A 21,630-nucleotide genomic window follows, 5' to 3' on the forward strand; every position below is an offset into this window, starting at 1 on the left:
GCTCCCTCTGTGTCCCTCGCTCCCGCTGTGTCCCTCGCTCCCGCTGTGTCCCTCGCTCTCGCTGTGTCCCTCGCTCTCGCTGTGTCCCTCGCTCTCGCTGTGTCCCTCGCTCTCGCTGTGTCCCTCGCTCTCGCTGTGTCCCTCGCTCTCGCTGTGACCCTCGCTCTCGCTGTGTCCCTCGCTCTCGCTGTCTCCCTCGCTCTGTGTGTCCCTCTCTCTGTGTGTCCCTCGCTCTGTGTTTCCCTCGCTCTGTGTGTCCCTCGCTCTGTGTGTCCCTCGCTCTGTGTGTCCCTCGCTCTGTGTGTCCCTCGCTCTGTGTGTCCCTCGCTCTGTGTGTCCCTCGCTCTCGCCCTGTCCCTCGCTCTCGCCCTGTCCCTCGCTCTCGCCCTGTCCCTCGCTCTCGCCCTGTCCCTCGCTCTCGCCCTGTCCCTCGCTCTCGCCCTGTCCCTCGCTCTCGCCCTGTCCCTCGCTCTCGCCCTGTCCCTCGCTCTCGCCCTGTCCCTCGCTCTCGCCCTGTCCCTCGCTCTCGCCCTGTCCCTCGCTCTCGCCCTGTCCCTCGCTCTCGCCCTGTCCCTCGCTCTCGCCCTGTCCCTCGCTCTCGCCCTGTCCCTCGCTCTCGCCCTGTCCCTCGCTCTCGCCCTGTCCCTCGCTCTCGCCCTGTCCCTCGCTCTGTGTGTCCCTCGCTCTCGCCCTGTCCCTCGCTCTCGCCCTGTCCCTCGCTTTGTGTGTCCCTCGCTCTCGCCCTGTCCCTCGCTCTCGCCGTGTCCCTCGATCTCCGTGTCCCTCGCTCTCGATGTGTCCCTCGCTCTCTGGCTCTCTCGCTGCGTCCCTCGCTCTGCACGCCTCCCTCGCTCTGTGCACCTCCCTCACTCTGTGAGTGAATGTGTAAAGCAGTGAATGAGTGTGTCATAGAGTAAGTGTAAGAGTGAGAACGAGTGTGTGTGAGTGTAAGAGTGAGAGTGAGTGAGTACGAGTGAGTGTGTGAACAGTGTGTTTGTATAAGAGTGACTGAGTGTGTAAGACTGAGCGTGTGAGTGAATGTGAATGAGTGTGAGTCTGTGGGAGTGAGTGTGGGAGTGTGTATGTGAGTGTGAGTGATTGCAAGTGTGGGTGAGTGTGCAACAGTGAGTGAGTTAATGTGTAAAAGTGAGTGAGTGTGTGTGTAAGAGTGTGTGCGTATGTAAGAATGTGTGAGTAATAGTGAGTGTGAGTGAGGGTGTGAGTATGTAAGTGTGAGTGTGTCAGATCATGTGTGTGAGTCAGTGTGTAAGAATGAGTGAGTGTTTGTGTAAGTGTGAGTGTAAGAGGAGTGTGTAAGCGTGAGTGAGTGAGTAATTGTGTGTAAATGAGTGTGAATGATTGTGTCTGTCTGAGAGAGAGTGATTGAGCGTGTAAGAGTGAGTTAGCGTGTGAATGTGTAAGAGTGAGTGAGCGTGTGAGTGTGTGAGTGAGGAAGTGAGTGTCTGAGTATGTGTGAGTGAGTGTGAGTGAGAGAGTGTGTAAGAGTGAGTGAGTGTGAGTGAGAGAGTGTGTAAGAGTGAGTGAGTAATTGTGTGTAAGTTAGTGTGTAAGAGTGAGTGTGTGTGAATGTGTAAGAGTGAGTGTGTGTGAATGTGTAAGAGTGAGTGAGCGTGTGAGTGTATGAGTGAGGATGTGAGTGTCTGAGTATGTGTGAGTGAGAGAGTGTGTAAGAGTGAGTGAGTGTGAGTGAGAGAGTGTGTAAGAGTGAGTGAGTAATTGTGTGTAAGTGAGTGTGAATGAGTGAGTCAGTCTGTGTGTGAGTGAGAGTGAGTGAATTCAAACTGAATTCAAATGACCTCCTGCGAATTTAATTTCACCCTCCATATTTATGTCTTGGCCTAAAACACAGGCTTCATTCCAGAATTAAACCCGCTTCAAGTTAAGGGACTTTAATTCTGGGCAATCGAGATTACTTTACAGTCAATGGATTCATTTTAAAAGTGACCACACTATCGTTATTTCGTGAATTCTGCATTGAGTGTGTAAGAATGAGTTAAATCTAACCCCTCGATAAGATTGCACATTGTATCGCACTGCAGTGTATCTGTAAACGGCGAGTGTGTGTAAGGGTGAGTGTGTCTAAGAGTGAGCGAGTCAGTGTGTGAGTATGTCAATGTGAGTGACTGTGTAAGTGAGTTTGAGTGTGTGAGCGAGTTAGTGTGTAAGAATGAGTGAGTAGGTGAGTGAGTGTGCAAGTGTGTGTGCAAGAGTGGGTGTGAGTGATTTTGTAAGAGTGAGTGAGTGTGTGAGTGTGTGAGGGAGTGTGAGTGCGAGTGTAGGAGTGTGTGTGAGTGAATGTATAAGAATAAGTGTGCACGTGAGTGAGTGTGTAAGAGGGCGAGTGTGTGTGTGATTGAATGTGTAAGAGTGAGTGCAGGAGTGTGAGTGAGTGTGCGAGTGATGTTTAAGTGTGAGAGTGAGTGTTTAATAATGAGTGAGTGTGTAGGAATAAGTGAGTTTCAGTGTGTAAATGAGTGTGTATGAGTGAGTAACTGTATAATAGTGAGCGAGTGTGAGTCAGGGTCAGTTAGTTAGTAAGTGAGTGAGAGTGTGTTAGTGAGTGATTGTGTAAGAGTGTGAATGAGTGATTAAGTCTGTGTGAGTGTAAGAGTGTGTGTGGAAGAGTAAGTGATTTAGTGTGTGGTTGAGTATGTGAGTGGGTAAGAGAGTGAGTTTGTAAGAGGGAGACGGTGTGCATGAATGAGTGTGTGCCATTGAGTGTGTGATTGAGTGAGCATGAGGTAGTGAGTGTTCGAGTTAGTGCATGAGTGTGAGTGAATGAGTTAGTGAGTGTGTGTAAGGATGTGTGTGACAGAGTCAGTGTGTAATTGAGTGAGTGTAAGAGTGAGATTTAGTGAGTACGAGTGTGCGAGTGAGTATGTGTGTCCAAAAGTGAGAGTAGGTGAGTGTAAGAGTGAGAGTGAATGTGTGAAAATGTGTGCGTAAGAGTGAGTATAAGAGTGACTGAGTGTGGAAGTGTGTAAGTGTGAGTGTGAATTATAGTGAGTATGTGTTAGTGTGAGTGTGTGTGGAAGAGTGAGTTTGAATCAGTGAGTGAGCCTGAGTGAGTGTGTAAGAGTGAGCGAGTTAGTGTGTGAGTGGGCATGTAAGTGTGAGTAACTGAATGTGTAAGTGAGTGAGTGAATATCTGAGAGTGAGTGTGTGTTAGCGTATGGGAGTGAGTGTATCAGAGTGAGTGAATGAGTGTGTGAGTGACAGTGCATGTGAGTGAGTGTGAAGGTGAGTAAGAGTATGTAAGAGTGAGTGTGTGTGAGCGAATGTGTAAGAGTGAGTGTTTAAGTGTGAGTGAGTGTGGAAGAGTGTGAGTGAGTGGGAGACTGAGGGAGTGTAGGAATGAGTGAGTGCCTGTGTACGAGTGAGTTTCTGTGTACAGGTGAGTGTGTAAGAGTGAATGAGGGTGTGTAAGTGTGAGTGAGTGTGTGTGAGTGAGTGATTGTGTAAGAGTGAGTGAGTGCGTAAGAGTATATTTGTAAGAGTGTGAGTGAGTGTGTATGAGTGAGTTAAATCTAACCCCTCGATTAGATTCCAGTCTGTAACTCACTCCCGGGTATCTGTTATTCTATATATAAACCATCCTGAACCCCTCGATTAGATTCCAGTCTGTAACTCACTCCCGGGTATCTGTTATTCTATATATAAACCATCCTGAACACCTCGATTAGATTCCAGTCTGTAACTCACTCCCGGGTATCTGTTATTCTATATATAAACCATCCTGAACCCCTCGATTAGATTCCAGTCTGTAACTCACTCCCGGGTATCTGTTATTCTATATATAAACCATCCTGAACCCCTCAATTAGATTCCAGTCTGTTACTCACTCCCGGGTATCTGTTATTCTATATATAAACCATCCTGAACCCCTCGATTAGATTCCAGTCTGTAACTCACTCCCGGGTATCTGTTATTCTATATATAAACTATCCTGAACCCCTCGATTAGATTCCAGTCTGTAACTCACTCCCGGGTATCTGTTATTCTATATATAAACTATCCTGAATCCCTCGATTAGATTCCAGTCTGTAACTCACTCTTGGGTATCTGTTACTCTGTATATAATCTATCCCGAAGCCCTCCATTAGATTCCAGTCTGTAACTCACTCCCGGGTATCTGTTATTCTATATATAAACCATCCTGAACCCCTCGATTAGATTCCAGTCTGTAACTCACTCCCGGGTATCTGTTATTCTATATATAAACTATCCTGAACCCCTCGATTAGATTCCAGTCTGTAACTCACTCCTGGGTATCTGTTATTCTATATATAAACCATCCTGAACCCCTCGATTAGATTCCAGTCTGTAACTCACTCCCGGGTATCTGTTATTCTATATATAAACTATCCTGAACCCCTCGATTAGATTCCAGTCTGTAACTCACTCCTGGGTATCTGTTATTCTATATATAAACCATCCTGAACCCCTCGATTAGATTCCAGTCTGTAACTCACTCCCGGGTATCTGTTATTCTATATATAAACTATCCTGAACCCCTCGATTAGATTCCAGTCTGTAACTCACTCCTGGGTATCTGTTATTCTATATATAAACTATCCTGAACCCCTCGATTAGATTGCAATCTGTAACTCACTCCTGGGTATCTCTTATTCTGTATATAATCTATCCCGAAGCCCTCCATTAGATTGCAGTCTGTAATTCATTCCCAGATATAATTTAATCTGTGTATTCACCAACGATATGCCGGACTGAGATGAGGAGGAATTTTGTCACTCAGATGGTGGTGAATCCTGGGAATTCTCTATCCCAGAGGGATGTGGAGACTCCGTCATTGAACCGGCTCTAGACTGCGATTGATGGGTCAGTAAGAGGCACGGGGATAGGGCAGGAACACGGTGTTGAAATGGAAGAAGCTCCATGATCATATTGACTGGTGGAGCGAGCTGGAAGGGCTGAATGGTTCAGGCCTGCTCCTCTTCCTTGTGGTCTGTTATTGCTAATTATTTCTATGTTTATCTATTTAAGATTATCCGGAAAAGTGGGATGCGAATGAATTCTGCATCGTTTTTGATTTGGATATTGGAATAATCATCATTTGGGGTAAGTTCTGTTATGTTGATAATTCCCTATCTTCTTTAAAAATAAAACCCTTCCTTTGGAAACATTGCCTCATTCCCTCTACTTGCTGTAAATATCCTGGCAGCTTCTGTTGTGGAAATTGTAGAGGAACATTTATTCCATTTGTAACCCCACGCTGTACCTGTCCTGGGAGTGTTTGATAGGGACAGTGTAGAGGGAGCTTTACTCTGTATCTAACCCCGTGCTGTACCTGTCCTGGGAGTGTTTGATGGGGACAGTGTAGAGGGAGCTTTACTCTGTATCTCGCCCCGTGCTGTACCTGTCCTGGGAGTGTTTGATGGGGACAGTGTAGAGGGAGCTTTACTCTGTATCTAACTCCTTATTCATGGGTCACTAAACGCTAGCGTGTGGGTCCATTAAGCAATCAGGAAGGCCAATGGTACGTTAACTTTCATCGCTCGGGGTTATTAGTACAGGGTTTAAGATGACTTGCTGCAATTGTACAGAGCCTTGGTCACAACACACCTGGACCATTGTGTAGAGTTTTGTTCTCCATATCTAAGGAAGGATATACTTGCTGTAGAAGGAGTGTAACGGAGATTCACCAGACGAATCCCTGGGATGGTGAAGTTGTCTGATGAGGAGAGATTGAGGAAAATGTACCTGTGTTCCCGAGAGTGCCGAAAAATGAGAGGTGATCTTGAAACATACACAATTCACACGGGGCATCACAAGATAGATGTCGGTTGGATGATCTCCGACTGGTGAGATTAGAACCAGGGGGAGGGGGCACAGTCTCAAACCATAAGACCATAAACATAGAAGCAGAATTAGGCCACTCGGCCCATCGAGTCTGCTCCGCCATTCAATCATGGCTGATATGCCAGAATTAGGGCAGCACGGTAGCCTTGTGGATAGCACAAATGCTTCACAGCTCCAGGGTCCCAGGTTCGATTCCGGCTTGGGTCACTGTCTGTGCGGAGTCTGCACATCCTCCCGTGTGTGCGTGGGTTTCCTCCGGGTGCTCCGGTTTCCTCCCACAGTCCAAAGATGTGCAGGTTAGGTGGATTGACCATGATAAATTGCCCTTAGTGTTCAAAATTGCCCTTAGTGTTGGGTGGGGTTACTGGGTTATGGGGATAGGGTGGAGGTGTTGACCTTGGGTGTGGTGCTCTTTCCAGGAGCTGGTGCAGACTCGATGGGCCGGGTGGCCTCCTTCTGCACTGTAAATTCTATGAAATATTTTTCTAATTCCCATTCTCCTGTCTTCTCTACATAACCCCATATCCCCTTATTGATCAAGAACCTATCTATCTCTGTCTTTGAGATACTCAGTGATTTGGCCTCCACACCCTTCTGCGGCAAAGAGTTCCACAGATTCACCATCCTCTGGCTGAAGAAATTCCTCCTCATCTCTGTTTTAAAGGATCGTCCCTTTACTCTGAGATGGTGTCCTCTGCTTCTAGTTTTTCCTACTAGTGGAAACATCCTCTCCATGTCCACTCTATCCAGGCCTTGCAGTATCCTGTAAGTTTCAATAAGATCCCCCCCTCATCCTTCTTAACTCCAACGAGTACAGACCCAGTGTCCTCAACCATTCCTCATACGACAAGTTCTTCATTCCAGGGATCATTCTTGTGAACCTCCTCTGGACCCTTTCCAAGGCCAGCACATCCTTCCTTAGATACCGGGCCCAAAACTGCTCACAATACTCCAAATGGGGTCTGACCAGAGCCTTATACAGCCTCAGAAGTACATCCCCGGTCTTGTATTGTCACCCTCTTGACGCGAATGCTCAGAATCAGGAGTGGACCATTGCAGACTGAGATGAGGGGGAATTTCTTAATTCAGAGGGTGGAGAATCTTTGGAATTCTCTGATCCAGAGGGTTGTGGAAGCTCAATCGTTGAGCATGTTCCAGACACAACTCGACTGTGTATAATAAAATAGGAATGTGTGTGTGAGTGTGCGTGCGTCTGTGCGTGCCAGGATCTGTTTGAATGGTGGAGCAGACTCGATGGGCCAAATCGCCTACACCTGCTCATATTTTCCTTTGAGACTTAAATGCGTACACAGACACAAGTTCACAGATACACACACACATGCGCGTGCACACACTGACTGATACATACACGGCAACAGATACATACACACACACACACACATGCGTGCATAGACACATATATATTAGCCATTTAAGACAATTTGATAGAATGCTACACATCCTAGTTTGCCGATGACACCAAACATTAGACAGCGTTGTAAACAGCACAGCTGGAAACATCAAATTGCAGGGAAATATTATCGTTTTGGCAGTTGACTGAACTGTGGACGTGTTTCTGTGTCGGGAAATGTAAGATGATGTATTTTAGACTTAAAAAGAATAGAACCGTGATCTTTATAAATGATGAGAAGACAGAAACAGTGGAAGTTTAAACTGGACAGATATTTCACAGCTGGATTCACACAATACAGACAGCAATGTGTCGTAGATTTTGGAAGTGCCACAAATGTTGTCCAGTGCAGTGCAAGGCGTACCTCAATGTTTCAGTCTTACTGAGAAACTGTCAGCCCACAGGACAACATTTCTGTATAATAGGATTGAAGCATAAGTTCAAATAGTTTTGTTTCAAAGTTTAAAATAACCTGTCATTTTTCTGTGCAGCTTTTGGAATCTGTCAGTGGAATTTAGGTTATACAGGCAAGTGTTAACAAGAGTATTGGGAACTGATTAGAAGTTTTGATGGAGATAATCCTGCATTATGGAAATGTGTGAGGTCTATTTAGGGTTGGGGAATGGATTGATGATCAAAGCATGTCGTTTTTTGTTATCTTCATCAGACTGACAGCCTTGAAGATTCACAACTTCCATGTGCTGAGAAAAAGGATTGATTAACCAAGGCCTATTATTCAAATACTTCAGTCAAGTAACAAAACAACAGTAACAGAGAATATACAAACAGAGACAAGCAGACACCTGTAATCGGAGCTTAAACTTCATGTTTAAATGTGAAGGGCTGAAATAAACATGAGTCCACCCTGGGATTCGGTGCAATTTGAGTTCTGTTTTTCCAAAAAATAAAAATAACTATCTGCAATGAAAAATTCCTTGGACAGGACAGAGGGATTTTGACTCTGTATTTAAGCCCAGACAGTATTTGGGTTGTGAGTGTTTGATGGACAGTATAGAAGAAGCTTCACTCTGAAACACTGGAATTTAGTTTAAGGGGTGATTTAATCACATGCTTCAGAACAATAATTGATATTGTACGTCTCGTGTGTGTCTCAGTGTCAGCTGTGAAACATGCACAGCACAATCTCATCCTGTTTCTGTGTCTCTCTCTCTCTCTGAAATTAGCTGGTCCATTTCCTAAATAACCACTGACTAGATTTCAAAAGGGTTCCATTGCCTGTGTAGCAGTTTGTGATACCCAAAGGTTATGAAAAGTGCTTTAGAAAAGTCTGTCCGCAAGCTGTTGTGAGGATGTTCAGAGTCAGCGTGTGACTTGGGTCACACACAGGCCAGATACACCTCTCCAAGTTAAAGGTGGAGAATGGATCTCGCTCCATTTCATAGATCATCATCGAATTTGAAAAATGAAAATGAAAAAATGAAATGAAAATCACTTATTGTCACAAGTAGGCTTCAAATGAAGTTACTGTGAAAAGCCCCTAGTCGCCACATTCCGGCGCCTGTTCGGGGAGGCTGTTACCGTGCAGAAGGAGGCCATTCGGCCCATTAAGTTGCACCGGCTCTTGGAAAGAGCACCCTACCCAAGGTCAACACCTCCACCCTATCCCCATAACCCAGTAACCCCACCCAACACCAAGGGCAATTTTGAACACTAAGGGCAATTTATCATGGCCAATCCACCTAACCCGCACATCTTTGGACTGTGGGACGAAACCGGAGCACCCAGAGGAAACCCATGCAGACACGGGGAGGATGTGCAGACTCCGCACAGACAGTGACCCAAGCCGGAATCGAACCTGGGACCCTGGAGCTGTGAAGCAATTGTGCTATCCACAATGCTACCGTGCTGCCCTGAAAGATGTATTTGAAAGATGTATTGACCCAGCCTGTCTGAGTTTGTGTCTGTGTGTGAGTTTGTGTTTGTCTGTATACGTGTTTGTGTGTCTGGGGTGGGGGGGGGGTTGTTTGTGTGACTCTTTGTGCGGCACGATAGCACAGTGGGTAGCACTGTGGCTTCGCAGCTCCAGGGTCCCGGGTTCGATTCCTGGCACGTTCTCCCTGTGTCTGCGTGGGTTTCCTCCGGGAGCTCCGGTTTGCTCCCACAAGTCTGAACGACGTGCTGTTGGGTAATTTGGGCATTCTGAATTCTCCCTCCGTGTACCCGAACAGGCGGCGGAATGTGGCGACTAGGGGCTTTTCACAGTAACCTCATTGCAGTGTTAATGTAAGCCTACTTGTGACAATAAAGCTTATTATACATGGTAGTCCCACAGGCTCTTACCCTGGCTACATGGTAGTCAGCTCTCCAAAAGGGTTAATTGTAGTGTCCACAGCAGTATGGTGTAATGTAGTATTAACTGGGACAAGAGCTTATAGTATAAACAGTGACTGGGTTAACTGCAGTGATCACTGGGAAAGGAGCTAATGTGTTTAAATAGAGATGAGAACGGTTATATATTACAAGATAATATTCACAATGACATTCTCTAATGCAATAATATTTCAGACATAGTGTAGAGCAGCATTTACAGCAACTGATGCTGCCAGGAAATAAATTGATCCAGGGCTTTGTATCGGATTATTAAAATAGGTTATTGATTAAGGTGGTCTAGTCGCTAAGGCAGGCTCGATCAGCTGAATGGCCCATTACTGTTCCTATGTACCTCTCCTGGGAGTGGTTGATGGGGCAGTGTAGAGGGAGCTTTACTCTGTATCTAACCCCGTGCTGTACCTGTCCTGGGAGTGTTTGATGGGGAGAGTATACAGGGAGCTTTACTCTGTATCTAACCCTGTGCTGTACCTGTCCTGGGAGTGTTTGCCAGGGACAGTGTAGAGGAATCTGTGTCTAACCCCATGATGTACCTTTGCTGGTCGTGTTTGACGGAATTTCAAAATCTCAAATAAATGTCTTCTATTAGTTTCTCCATCTCTCTGTTTCTGCTTCTCTCTCTGTCTGCCTGGGAATATTGTCAAAACAAAATCCACGATCAGCAGTCAGCCATTTTAAGTTACTTAATGGTGGCCATTTTAGGTGAGCACAGCACAGTCATTTCTGACATTTGTACACATTGGTATAACAAAATACTGATGGAAAGTGTCTGATTTAAACAGTGATTTGTTGGGGAATGTGGATATAGAAAGGGAGCTGGTTGTCCTTGTACACCAGTCACTGAAAGTGGAGAGGGGGGTGCAGCAAGCAGTTAAGAAGGCCAATGATATGTTGGCCTTCATTGAAAGAGGGATTTGAGTTCATAAGTGGAGATGTCTTACTGCAGTTACACAAGGCCTTGGTGAGAGCATACCTGGAGTATTGCGTACAGTTTCGGTCGCCCTAACTAAGAAAGGATATAGTTGCCAGAGAGGGAGTGCAGCGGAGGGTCAATCGGCTGATAGGGAGGTTGCCGGACTGTCCTACAAGGAGAGATTGGTTTGACTGTGGCACAGTGGTTAGCACTGCTGCCTCACAGTGACCCGGGTTAAATTCCGGCCTTGTGTGACTGATTATGTGGAGTTGGCAGTTTCTCCCCGTGTGTGCGTGGGTTTCCTCCGGGTGCTCCGGTTTCCTTCCACAGTCCAAAGATGTGCAGGCCAGGTGGAATGGTCCTGCTAAATTACCCCTTAGTGTCCAAGAAAGATTGTTTAGATTAGGTTAAGGAGTTATTGGGATAGGGCGGGTGACTGAGTTTACATAGAATGCTGTGTCAGAGGGTTGGTGTAGATTCGATGGGCAGAATGGCCTCCCTCTGCATTGTAGGGATTCTATGATTGTGCCTGTATTCACTAGAGCCGAGAAGGATGAGAGGAGATGTTGGCCGTGCTAAATTGCCCCTTAGTGACCCAAAGGTTAGGTGGTGTTACTGGGGTTATTTGGAGAGGCTGGAGGCGTGGGCTTGGGTAGGGTGCTCTCTCCGAGGGCCAGTGCAGACTCGATGGGCCAAATGGCCTACTCCTGCAATGTATATTCTATGATTCTGTGAGCTCTGATTGAAATGTATTACATTCCGACAGCGCTGTTCAGACTATACACAGGGATGGTGATTTCCACGTTGTACTGCCTCTGCCATGTCTTGGGAGTGATCATGGAGACAGTGTAGAGGAAACTTTACCCAGTATCTAACCCCGTGTTGTACCTGTACTGGGAGTGTTTGATGGGGACAGTGTAGAGGGAGCTTTACTCTGTATACATCATCGTACTGTAGCTGCCCTGGGAATGGGGACAGTGTAGAGGGATGTGTAATCTGTATCTAACCCCATGATGTACTTTTGCTAACAGTGTTTGATGGAGATTCTGAATCTTGAATTAATGTATTCTGTATTCTCCCCATCTTCTCTGTCTCTGCATCTCTCTATCTCTCTCTCTGGGAATCTGTCTAAACAAATCCACGATCAGCAGTCAGCCATTTTAAGTTACTTAATGGTGGCCATTTTATGTGAGCACAACACTGAGACAATTCGGACAGTTGTCCAAGTTAGTGTCAAACAAAAACTGAAGGAAAGAGTCAAATTTAAATGGTGATATGTTGGGCAATGTGGATGTACAAAGGGAGCTTGTACACCAGTCACTGAAAGTGGAGAGGGGGGTGCAGCGGAGGGTCAATTGGCTGATAGTGAGATTGCCGGACTGTCCTAGGAGGAGAGATTGGTTCAATAGGGCCTGAACGAGCCCTGTTTCTCCAACCTAACCCTGGAGATCAAATCCCACATTCCTGGTGATTTCTCCACTCTCAAAGATGGAAAGATATTGACCAAGTTTAAAGCAGAGATTGACTGATTTCTAAATCCCAAGACATAAAGGGACATGGGGATAGTGTTGGGGAAAAGACATTGAAGTGAAGATATTTCACAGCTGGATTCACAGAATAGAGACAGCAAAGTATCTTAAATGTTGGAAGAGCCACAAATGTCAAACGTTTGGGAAATGATTGGAAACAGTTTGGACTGAGATCTCCTCAGTGACCTGTGTGCAGACCCTACCCCCGACTTTCTGTCAGGAATGTCCCCCTCGGTGTGGTTCCTGTGTCTGCTAAGGAAGACACTTGTCCTGTCTATGGTTATGTTAATTCAGCAGTCAACAAGAGATTCAGCAATGTCCTGTCATTATTTCTGTCTTTGTTTGACAAATGTTTCCCTCTGAGTTTCTGACATGTTTGGAATGACCATTCGTCTGTCGCCTTAGGAAGGCTTTCCATAGAATGAGTAAAAACCAGCAAGAAATCACAGAATGTGAGTTAAACACAACTTCATTTCTGCCTCCATTTTACGAGAAGATTCCTTTTAAAAAAAAATACATTTTACTAAAGTTTTTCGATCAAAAAGAATTTTCCATTTTTACAACTTAGTAACAAAATGTACATTGACCGTTATTTAAACAATATATTAAACTAACAACAAGTGCAGAAAAAGAACAAGAAAAAAGCAATAATAATACTGAAAAAATAAATATAAACAACTAGCATAGAAAGAAAAAAACAAAAAACCCCAAATACAGAATACACCCCCCCCCCCTCCACCCTGGGTTGCTGCTGCTGTCTTTCCTGTTTTCCCTTATCGCATTGCGAGATAGTCAAGGAACGGTTGCCACCGCCTGGTGAACCCCTGAGCCGAACCTCTTGGTGCGTATTTGATTCGCTCCAATTTTATAAACCCTGCTATGTCGTTTATCCAGGCCTCCACGCCCGGGGGTTTAGCTTCTTTCCACATAAGTAGAATCCTTCGCCGGACTACTCGGGACGCAAAGGCCAAAACATCGGCCTCTCTCGCCTCCTGCACTCCCGGCTCTTCTGCAACCCCAAATATAGCTAACCCCCAGCTTGGTTCGACCCGGACCCCCACCACCTTTGAGATCACTCTTGCCACACCCACCCAGAACCCATGCAATACCGGGCATGACCAAAACATGTGGGTGTGGTTCGCCGGGCTTCCCGCGCACCTATCCTCCACTCCAAAAAATCTACTCAGCCTTGCTCCCGTCATATGCGCCCTGTGTAGAACCTTGAATTGGATCAGGCTAAGCCTGGCACACGAGGACGAGGAATTTACCCTGCTTAGGGCATCTGCCCACAGCCCCTCCTCAATCTCTTCCCCCAGCTCTTCCTCCCATTTACCCTTCAGCTCCTCTACCATCGTCTCCCCCTCGTCTCTCATTTCCCTGTATATATCGGTGCCTTTACCTTCACCGACCCATGCTCCCGAAATCACTCTGGCCTTGGTCCCTTCCGCCGGGAGCTGCGGAAATTCCCTCACCTGTTGCCTCGCAAATGCCCTCACTTGCATATATCGGAAGGCATTCCCAGGTGGCAACTCGTATTTTTCTACCAATGCTCCCAGACTCGCGAATGTCCCGTCTAAGAACAAGTCCTTCAACTTCCCAATTCCTGCTCGCTGCCAAGATTGAAATCCCCCATTTTTCCTCCCCGGGACGAACCTGTGATTGTTCCTTATCGGGGACCACACCGAGGCACCCGTCACTCCCCTATGTCGTCTCCACTGCCCCCAAATCTTCAAAGTCGCCACCACCAATGGGTTTGTGGTGTATTTTTTCGGGGAGAACGGTAACGGCGCCGTCGCCAGTGCTTTTAAACTTGTTCCCTTACAGGACGCCATCTCCAGCCTTTTCCACGCCGTCCCTTCTTCTTCCCTCATCCACTTACATATCATAGACACGTTGGCGGCCCAATAATAGTCACTCAGACTCGGCAGTGCCAATCCCCCTCTGTCCCTACTGCGCTGCAGGAACCCCCTCTTTACCCTCGGGGGCTTTCCAGCCCACACAAAGCTCATAATGCTCCTGTCCACTTTCTTGAAAAAGGCCTTTGTAATCAGTATGGGGAGGCACTGAAACACGAAAAGAAACCTCGGGAGGACCACCATTTTAACCGCCTGTACTCTACCCGCCAATGACAGGGGCACCATGTCCCACCTCTTAAAGTCCTCCTCCATCTGCTCTACCAGTCGCGTCAAGTTAAGTTTATGCAAGGTTCCCCAGTTCCTGGCCACCTGGATCCCTAGATATCGAAAATCCTTTGCTACTCTCCTCAGCGGCAGATCGTCTATCCCCCTGCCCTGTTCCCCGGGGTGCATCAGAAAAAGTTCACTCTTTCCCATATTCAATTTGTATCCCGAGAACTCCCCAAACTCCCTGAGTGTCTGCATTACCTCTGGCATCCCCTCCACTGGGTCCGCCACATGTAGCAGCAAATCGTCCGCATATAATGACACCCGATGTTCCTCTCCTCCTCTGAGCACCCCCCTCCACTTCTTAGAGCCCCTCAGCGCTATGGCCAATGGCTCGATTGCCAACGTGAACAGTAACGGGGACAGGGGGCACCCCTGTCTTGTGCCCCTATGTAATCGGAAATAGTCGGATCGTTGCCTATTTGTAACCACGCTTGCCACCGGGGCCCCGTACAGGAGCTGAACCCATCTGATGAACCCCTCTCCAAATCCAAATCTCTTCAGTACCTCCCACAGGTAGTCCCACTCCACTCTATCAAATGCCTTCTCTGCATCCATCGCCACCACTATCTCCGCCTCCCCCTCCGGTGGGGGCATCATCATCACCCCCAGCAACCTTCGTATATTGGCATTCAATTGCCTCCCTTTAACAAATCCTGTCTGGTCGTCATGTACTACCCCTGGGACACAGTCCTCTATCCTTGTCGCCATCACTTTGGCCAGTAACTTGGCATCTACATTTAGGAGGGAGATGGGCCTGTATGACCCGCACTGCAGCGGATCTTTGTCTTGTTTCAGGATCAACGATATTGTCGCCTCCGACATTGTCGGGGGTAGTGTCCCCCTTTCCTTAGCCTCATTGAAGGTTCTCGTCAGGAGTGGGGCCAGTAGGTCCACATATTTCCTGTAAAATTCCACCGGGAACCCATCTGGTCCCGGGGCCTTTCCTGCCTGCATGTTCCCGATTCCTTTAACCACCTCCTCCACCTCAATCTGCGCTCCCAGACCTGCCACCTCCTGCTCCTCAACCCTCGGGAACTCCAGCTGGTCCAGGAAGTGTATCATTCCCTCTTTCCCCTCCGGGGGTTGGGACTTATACAGCCTCTCATAAAATGACTTAAACACCCCGTTCACCCTCACCGCTCTCTGCTCCATCCTTCCCTCCCCGTCCCTAACACCTCCGATCTCTCTCGCCGCCCCCCTCTTCCTAAGTTGTTGGGCCAACAATCGGCTCGCCTTTTCCCCATATTCGTGTTGTATTCCCTGTGCCTTCCTCCACTGCGTCTCCGCCTTACCCGTGGTCAGCAGGTCAAACTCCGTCTGTAGTCTCCGTCTTTCCCTGTATAGCTCTTCATCCGGGGCCTCCGCATACTGCCTATCCACCCTCAGAATCTCCCCAATCAGTCTCTCCCTTTCTTTACCCTCTTGTTTCCCCTTGTGGGCTCTTATGGAAATCAGCTCCCCCCTAACCACTGCCTTCAGCGCCTCCCATACTACTCCCACCTGGACCTCTCCATCATCATTGACCTCTAGGTATCTTTCAATACATCCCCTCACCCTTCCACATAGCCCCTCGTCCTCCAACAGTCCCATGTCGAATCTCCAAAGTGGGCGCTGCTCCTTCTCCTCTCCTAGATCCAGATCCACCCAATGTGGGGCGTGATCTGAAACGGCTATAGCCGAGTATTCCGTTCCTGCCACTTTCGGGATCAGCGCCCTTCCTAGGACAAAAAGGTCTATCCGGGAGTATACTTTATGGACGTGGGGGAAGAAGGAAAACTCTTTACTCCTCGGTCTAGCAAATCTCCAGGGATCCACTCCTCCCATCTGCTCCATAAATCCCTTAAGCACTTTGGCCGCTGCCGGCCTTCTCACGGTCCTTGATCTGGACCGGTCCAGCTCTGGGTCCAGCACCGTGTTGAAGTGCCCCCCCCATTACCAAATTACCATCTCTAGGTCCGGGATGCGCCCCAACATACGCTTCATAAAACCCGCGTCATCCCAGTTCGGGGCATATACGTTCACCAGCACCACCGCCTCACCTTGCAATCTGCCACTCACCATCACGTACCTGCCCCCACTGTCCACCACTATGGTCTTAGCCTCAAACGATACCCGTTTCCCCACCAGTATTGCCACCCCTCTATTTTTCGCATCTAAGCCTGAGTGGAATATGTGTCCCACCCATCCTTTCCTTAATCTGACCTGATCCGCCAATTTCAGGTGCGTCTCCTGAAGCATAACCACATCCGCCTTCAGTCTCTTTAGGTGCACAAACACCCTTGCCCTCTTAATCGGCCCGTTCAACCCTCTCACGTTCCACGTGATCAATCGCGTTGGGGGGCCCTTCACCCCCCGCCCCCCCCATCGTCAACTAGCCATCCCCTTTTTAAACCAGCTCCTCACCCGGGTCCCACGCACCCGTTTGTCCCCCAGACGGCGCCCTCCCGCCCCGACCATCCCATCCCGTATCAGCTCCCCCTTACCCTCAGCAGCAGCAACCCAGTTAATTCTCCCCCCCCCCCCCCCCCCCCCCCCGCTAGATTCCCTTCTAGCTTGATTGCTCCCCCCATATTGCTTCCGGGAGTCAGCAAACTCTGGCTGACCTCGGCTACCCCCGTTTACCCTTGGCCTCCCTGCGTGTGAGGCCCCCTTCCTTCCTGCACCCACATTTCCCGCCGCAATTTCCATAGCGCGGGAAAAAACCCACGCTTCCCTCTCGGCCCCGCCCCTAGTGGCGCAGCTCCCTCTCCCCTTCCCTGTCCCCTTCCCCACCGGCGCCCACATTTCTTCGTGTCTCCCGTCTAACATTTTTACAGATAAGCCCTCCCCCTCTCCCCCCTTTACATTTCTTTGCCACCACCTCGCTACTTCTTTCCAAACATCAATTCCTCAAATCTAGTCCAACTTCTCTTCTTGAATAAATGTCCACGCCTCCTCTGCCGTCTCGAAGTAGTGGTGTTTGCCCTGGTGTGTAACCCACAGTCTTGCCGGCTGCAGCATTCCAAATTTTACTTTCTTCCTGTGGAGCACCGCCTTGGCCCGATTGAAACTCGCCCTCCTTCTCGCCACCTCCGCACTTCAATCCTGATACACGCGGATCACCGCGTTCTCCCACCTGCTACTCCGTGTCTTCTTAGCCCATCTCAGGACCATCTCCCTGTCCTTGTAGCGGTGGAACCTCACCACTATTGCTCGCGGTATTTCCCCTGCCTTTGGTCTTCTCACGAGGACCCGGTATGCTCCCTCCACTTCCAGGGGGCCCGTCGGGGCCTCAGCTCCCATTAAAGTATGGAGCATCGTACTCACATACGCCCCAACATCAGCTCCCTCTGTCCCTTCGGGGAGACCCAAAATGTAGTGCCTCGTGCGTCTCCGTCTTCACCACCAAGCCCTGTATCTCGTCTTCATTCTCGGCTGCCTTTGCCTTCACTCCACGGAGCTCCATCGCCTGGGTCTTTTGCGTCTCCTTCAATCCCTCGATTGCCAGCAACATCGGCGCAGAACCTCTTTCTTGAGCTCCTCCACACATCGTCGGAGGAACTCCTGCTGTTCCGGGCCCCATACCATCTGGGCTCCCTCAGCCGCCATCTTGCTTCTCCCTTCTCTTCTCTGCCGCTGCTCCAGAGGATCCTCCGCAATCTGGCCACTACTATCGCTTCTTTCCATCCACACCCGGGGGGACTCCTTCCTTTGTCGCCTCACACTGGGTTTGGCCGTAAATAATTTCCGTTGGGGCTCCCGATAAGAGCCCAAAAGTCCGTTAAAACGGGAGGTGCCGAAACGTGCGACTTAGCTGGTCATCGCCACAACCGGAAGTCTTACGAGAAGATTCCTGGCCTCAAGATCAAAGCTCATTGCAAAGTTTCACTTCATATTTTACGTGTTGTTCACAGACAGATTTCTTTAATGAGCTGCGCTATAAATTTGGATTCGATTTGATTTCTCACTGTGAGATGTAAAGTTTATTCCTGAATCAATACACGGTCACCGGCAACAACATCATTTTATTAGACAAGGGGGTTCAATCCTCTGATGCCAATTCCTGAGATTGGAATTAATAATGAATCAATTTGGATTCAGTGAAAACGGTTAGTTTGGTAACCCCAACTGCTTTCTGTTAACTCGCCCCTCACTCTCCTCACCTTGTTTTTAATTTGGGGAATTCTGCAGGCAGCTTGTGCACAGGAAGAGCCCAGAAATGGGGCACTTTCAAAATTCAGTTCAGAGTCTCTGAAGATGGATTTCTTTCTCTCTTTCTAGTTGAACATGTACAAACTGACAGCGGGCATATTGATTGCACAGTAAGATTCCACAATCTGGGGCGCGTTTCTCCGACCCCCCACCGACCGGCATGAATCCCGCCCCCGCCGTGTCGCGGATTCTCCGCCACCAGAGATTCGGCGGGGGTGGGAATCGCACCGCGCCGTTCGGCAGGAACCCCCCCGGCGATTCTCCGGTCCGCGATGGGCCGAAGTCCCGCTGCTGTCAACCCATGCCAGCCGGCGTGGATTGAACCACCTTTGGGACGGCGGGACACGGCGGCGCAGGCAGGCTCCGGGGGGGGGGCGCGGGGCGATCTGGCCCCGCAGGGTGCCCCCACGGTGGCCTGGCCCGCGATCGGGGCCCACCGATCCGGATGGTCTCCACCATGGCGGAGGCGGAAGAGACCCCCTCCACTGCGCATGCGCGGGGATGCCGTGAGCGGCCGCTGACATTCCCGCGCATGCGCCGCCCGGCAAAGTCATTTCCACGCCAGCTGGCGGGGCACCAAAGGCCTTTCCCGCCAGCTGGCGGGGTAGAAATCAATCCGGCGCGGGCCTAGCCCCTCAAGATGTGGGCTCGGCCCCTCACGATGCGGAGACTTCCGCACCTTTGGGGCAGCGCGATGCTGGACTGATTCGCGCCGTTTTTGGCGCCGGTCGGCGGACATCGCGCCGATATCGGAGAATCCCGCCCCAGAAATGTGATCATGGTGGAAAATTCCCCCACGTCCCCTGTGGAAAGGATGAATTAACTCCCTCATTCCCACGTTTAAGTTTAAGACTTTTAACTCGTGACCTTCAAACCCATTCTGCAGTCAGAGAGCTACTTTTTAAAAAGTGTGGTCACTGTTGCTGTGTTTTTTGAAAATATTTTCATTCCGATGAGAACGGACTTAACAACATACAAACATTCAGTCAGTCACAACACAAACAAAATACTATTCTCCTCATTTGAGATTTATTCCTTTATTTCCATTAAACCTTTCCTCTCTTCCCTCCCCTTGCCCACTGGTAACAAACAGATCTGCAAATAGAGACAAGAACAGCTTCCATCTCGTCCAGAAACCCCCATCTGAGCCACAAAGGGCTAACTTTACTTTCTCAAGTTTAAGGAATTCCGCAATATCCCTCAACCATGTCGATATTTTTGGCGGATCTTCTGACTTCCCTTCCAATAAAATTAGCCTCCGGGCGATCAATGTGGCAAAGGCCACCACATCGGCCCCGTCCCCATCTATTAGTCCCGGTACTTCCGACACCCCAGAAATTGCCTCATGTGATCCCAGTAATATTTCCACCTCCACAATTTTTGTTCGTGTTTTAAATAGCGAGAGCCAGAAGCCCACTAATCGTGGACGTGACCAGACGATGTGGACATGGTTAACTGGTCCTCCTTTACACTCTCACATTTATCTTCTTCCTCTGTGAGGAATCTGCTCATTCGTTCCTGTGTCATATGGGCCCCTGTGTACATCCTTGAATTGTATCAAGCCCATCCGAGCACATGAAGATGTCGCATTGACCCTGTGTATAATCTCACCCCATAGTCCTCATTCCAACTCCACATCCAACTCTTCCTTCCACTTTTGTTTCATCTCTTCAATCGCTGCTTTCTTTCTGTCCATCAGCCACCTGTAAATGTTAGTAATTCTCCCATCACCAACTCAGCTGGGAGGAGCAATTTCTCCAGCAGCTTGTTCTCTGGTAGGCAAACGAAAGAGGACAACTCCTTTTTCACCAAGTTTCATCATTGAAGATAATTAAACTTCACCTCCCTCTGCATTTTATGTTTCTCCCTCAATTCTTCAAATCTACTTTCCAACAACAAGTCTTTAACCTGTCTCAACCCAGCTTTATGCCACTGTGATAATATTGTATCAAACTTGCCGCCAGGGTGAATCGGTGGTTTCCATAAATAGGGGCTCGCACCGTCAAGTTTACCAAAGCAAAATGGCGTCTCCGCTTGCTCCAGATGCTGAAGGAAGATGCCAGCACCGGGCTTTCTGTAAACCTCCCCGGGGGAAATGGGAGTGGAGCCGCAGCGGAAGTCTGCAAACTAGCACCTTACACGATGCTTCCTCCACCTGTACCCATTCCGCTTCTTCCTCTCCCCACCATTGCCCAATCTTCTCCAAATTCACAGCCCAGTACAAAAGATTGGGAAGCACCAACTCTCCCACCCACCCATTCTTTTAAAATTGTGCTGGACCTTTTGAAGAGAAATCCAATTAATCTCCTTCCATTGACTGATGGAGAAGTGATCTGCCGTATTTTCTATCTGTTTAGAGCAGGGTGTCTGTGTGAGGGTAAGTGTGTTACTGTGTGTGTGGACTTTTCTCTATCTGTCTATCTGCCAGTTGCCCTGGTCCAAGATTCTGTTTCTCTCTCCACAGATGCTGCCTGACCTGCTCAGTATTTTCCCGCATTGGTACAAGAGCGAGGAGGTAATGCTGAACTTATACAAGACACTAGTTAGACCTCAGCTGGAATATTGTGGACAGTTCTGGGCACCACACTATAGGAAGGATGTGAACACACTGGAGCGAGTGCAGAGGAGGTTCACAAGAATGGTTCAGGGATGAGAAACTTCAGTGATGAGGTTAGATTGGAGAGGTTGGGTCTGTTCTCCACGCAGAGAACTGTCCAAGAGGAGATTAGATAGAGGTGTTCAAATTCATGGGGGTGCTGGACAGAGTAGACAGGGAGAAACTGTTCCCACTATTAAGAAGCTCAAGAACGAGAAGACACAGAATTAAAGTGAATTGGCAAAGAAGCAAATATGATGAGAGAAAATGGAAACCGTATAGTGTAGAGAGAGCCCTGCTCGATATCTGACCCCGTGATGTACCTGTCCGGGAGTGTTTGATGGGGACAGTGTAGAGGGAGCTTTACTCTGCATCATCGTACTGTAGCTGCCCTGGGAATGGGGACAGTGTAGAGGGAGCTTTACTCTGTATCTGACCCCGTGATGTACCTGTCCGGGAGTTTTTGATGGGGTCAGTGTAGAGGGAGCTTTACTCTGTATCTAACCCCGTGATGTACCTGTCCGGGAGTTTTTGTTGGGGCAGTGTAGAGGGAGCTTTACTCTGTATCTAACCCAGTGCTGTACCTGTCCTGGGAGTGTTTGATGGGGACAGTG

The 21,630-nt window shown here is 48.6% G+C and overlaps 1 long non-coding RNA gene across 4 annotated transcripts in view; it reads left to right on the forward strand.

Annotated features, from left to right (window-relative positions):
- LOC140410216 (uncharacterized) overlaps positions 1 to 21,630 on the forward strand; it is a 110,889-nt gene that overhangs the window by 68,014 nt on the left and 21,245 nt on the right. For 2 of the 4 annotated variants that reach the window (XR_011940569.1, XR_011940567.1), the window contains exon 3: positions 20,885 to 20,935. This is a non-coding gene — a long non-coding RNA (uncharacterized lncRNA). Of the gene's footprint in view, positions 1 to 4,991; positions 5,101 to 20,884; positions 20,936 to 21,630 lie in introns of those variants that run through there. The other 2 variants (XR_011940568.1, XR_011940570.1) reach the window with 2 other exon arrangements.

This window comes from Scyliorhinus torazame, chromosome 4, assembly GCF_047496885.1.
Source record: "Scyliorhinus torazame isolate Kashiwa2021f chromosome 4, sScyTor2.1, whole genome shotgun sequence".
Lineage (NCBI taxonomy): Eukaryota > Metazoa > Chordata > Chondrichthyes > Carcharhiniformes > Scyliorhinidae > Scyliorhinus > Scyliorhinus torazame.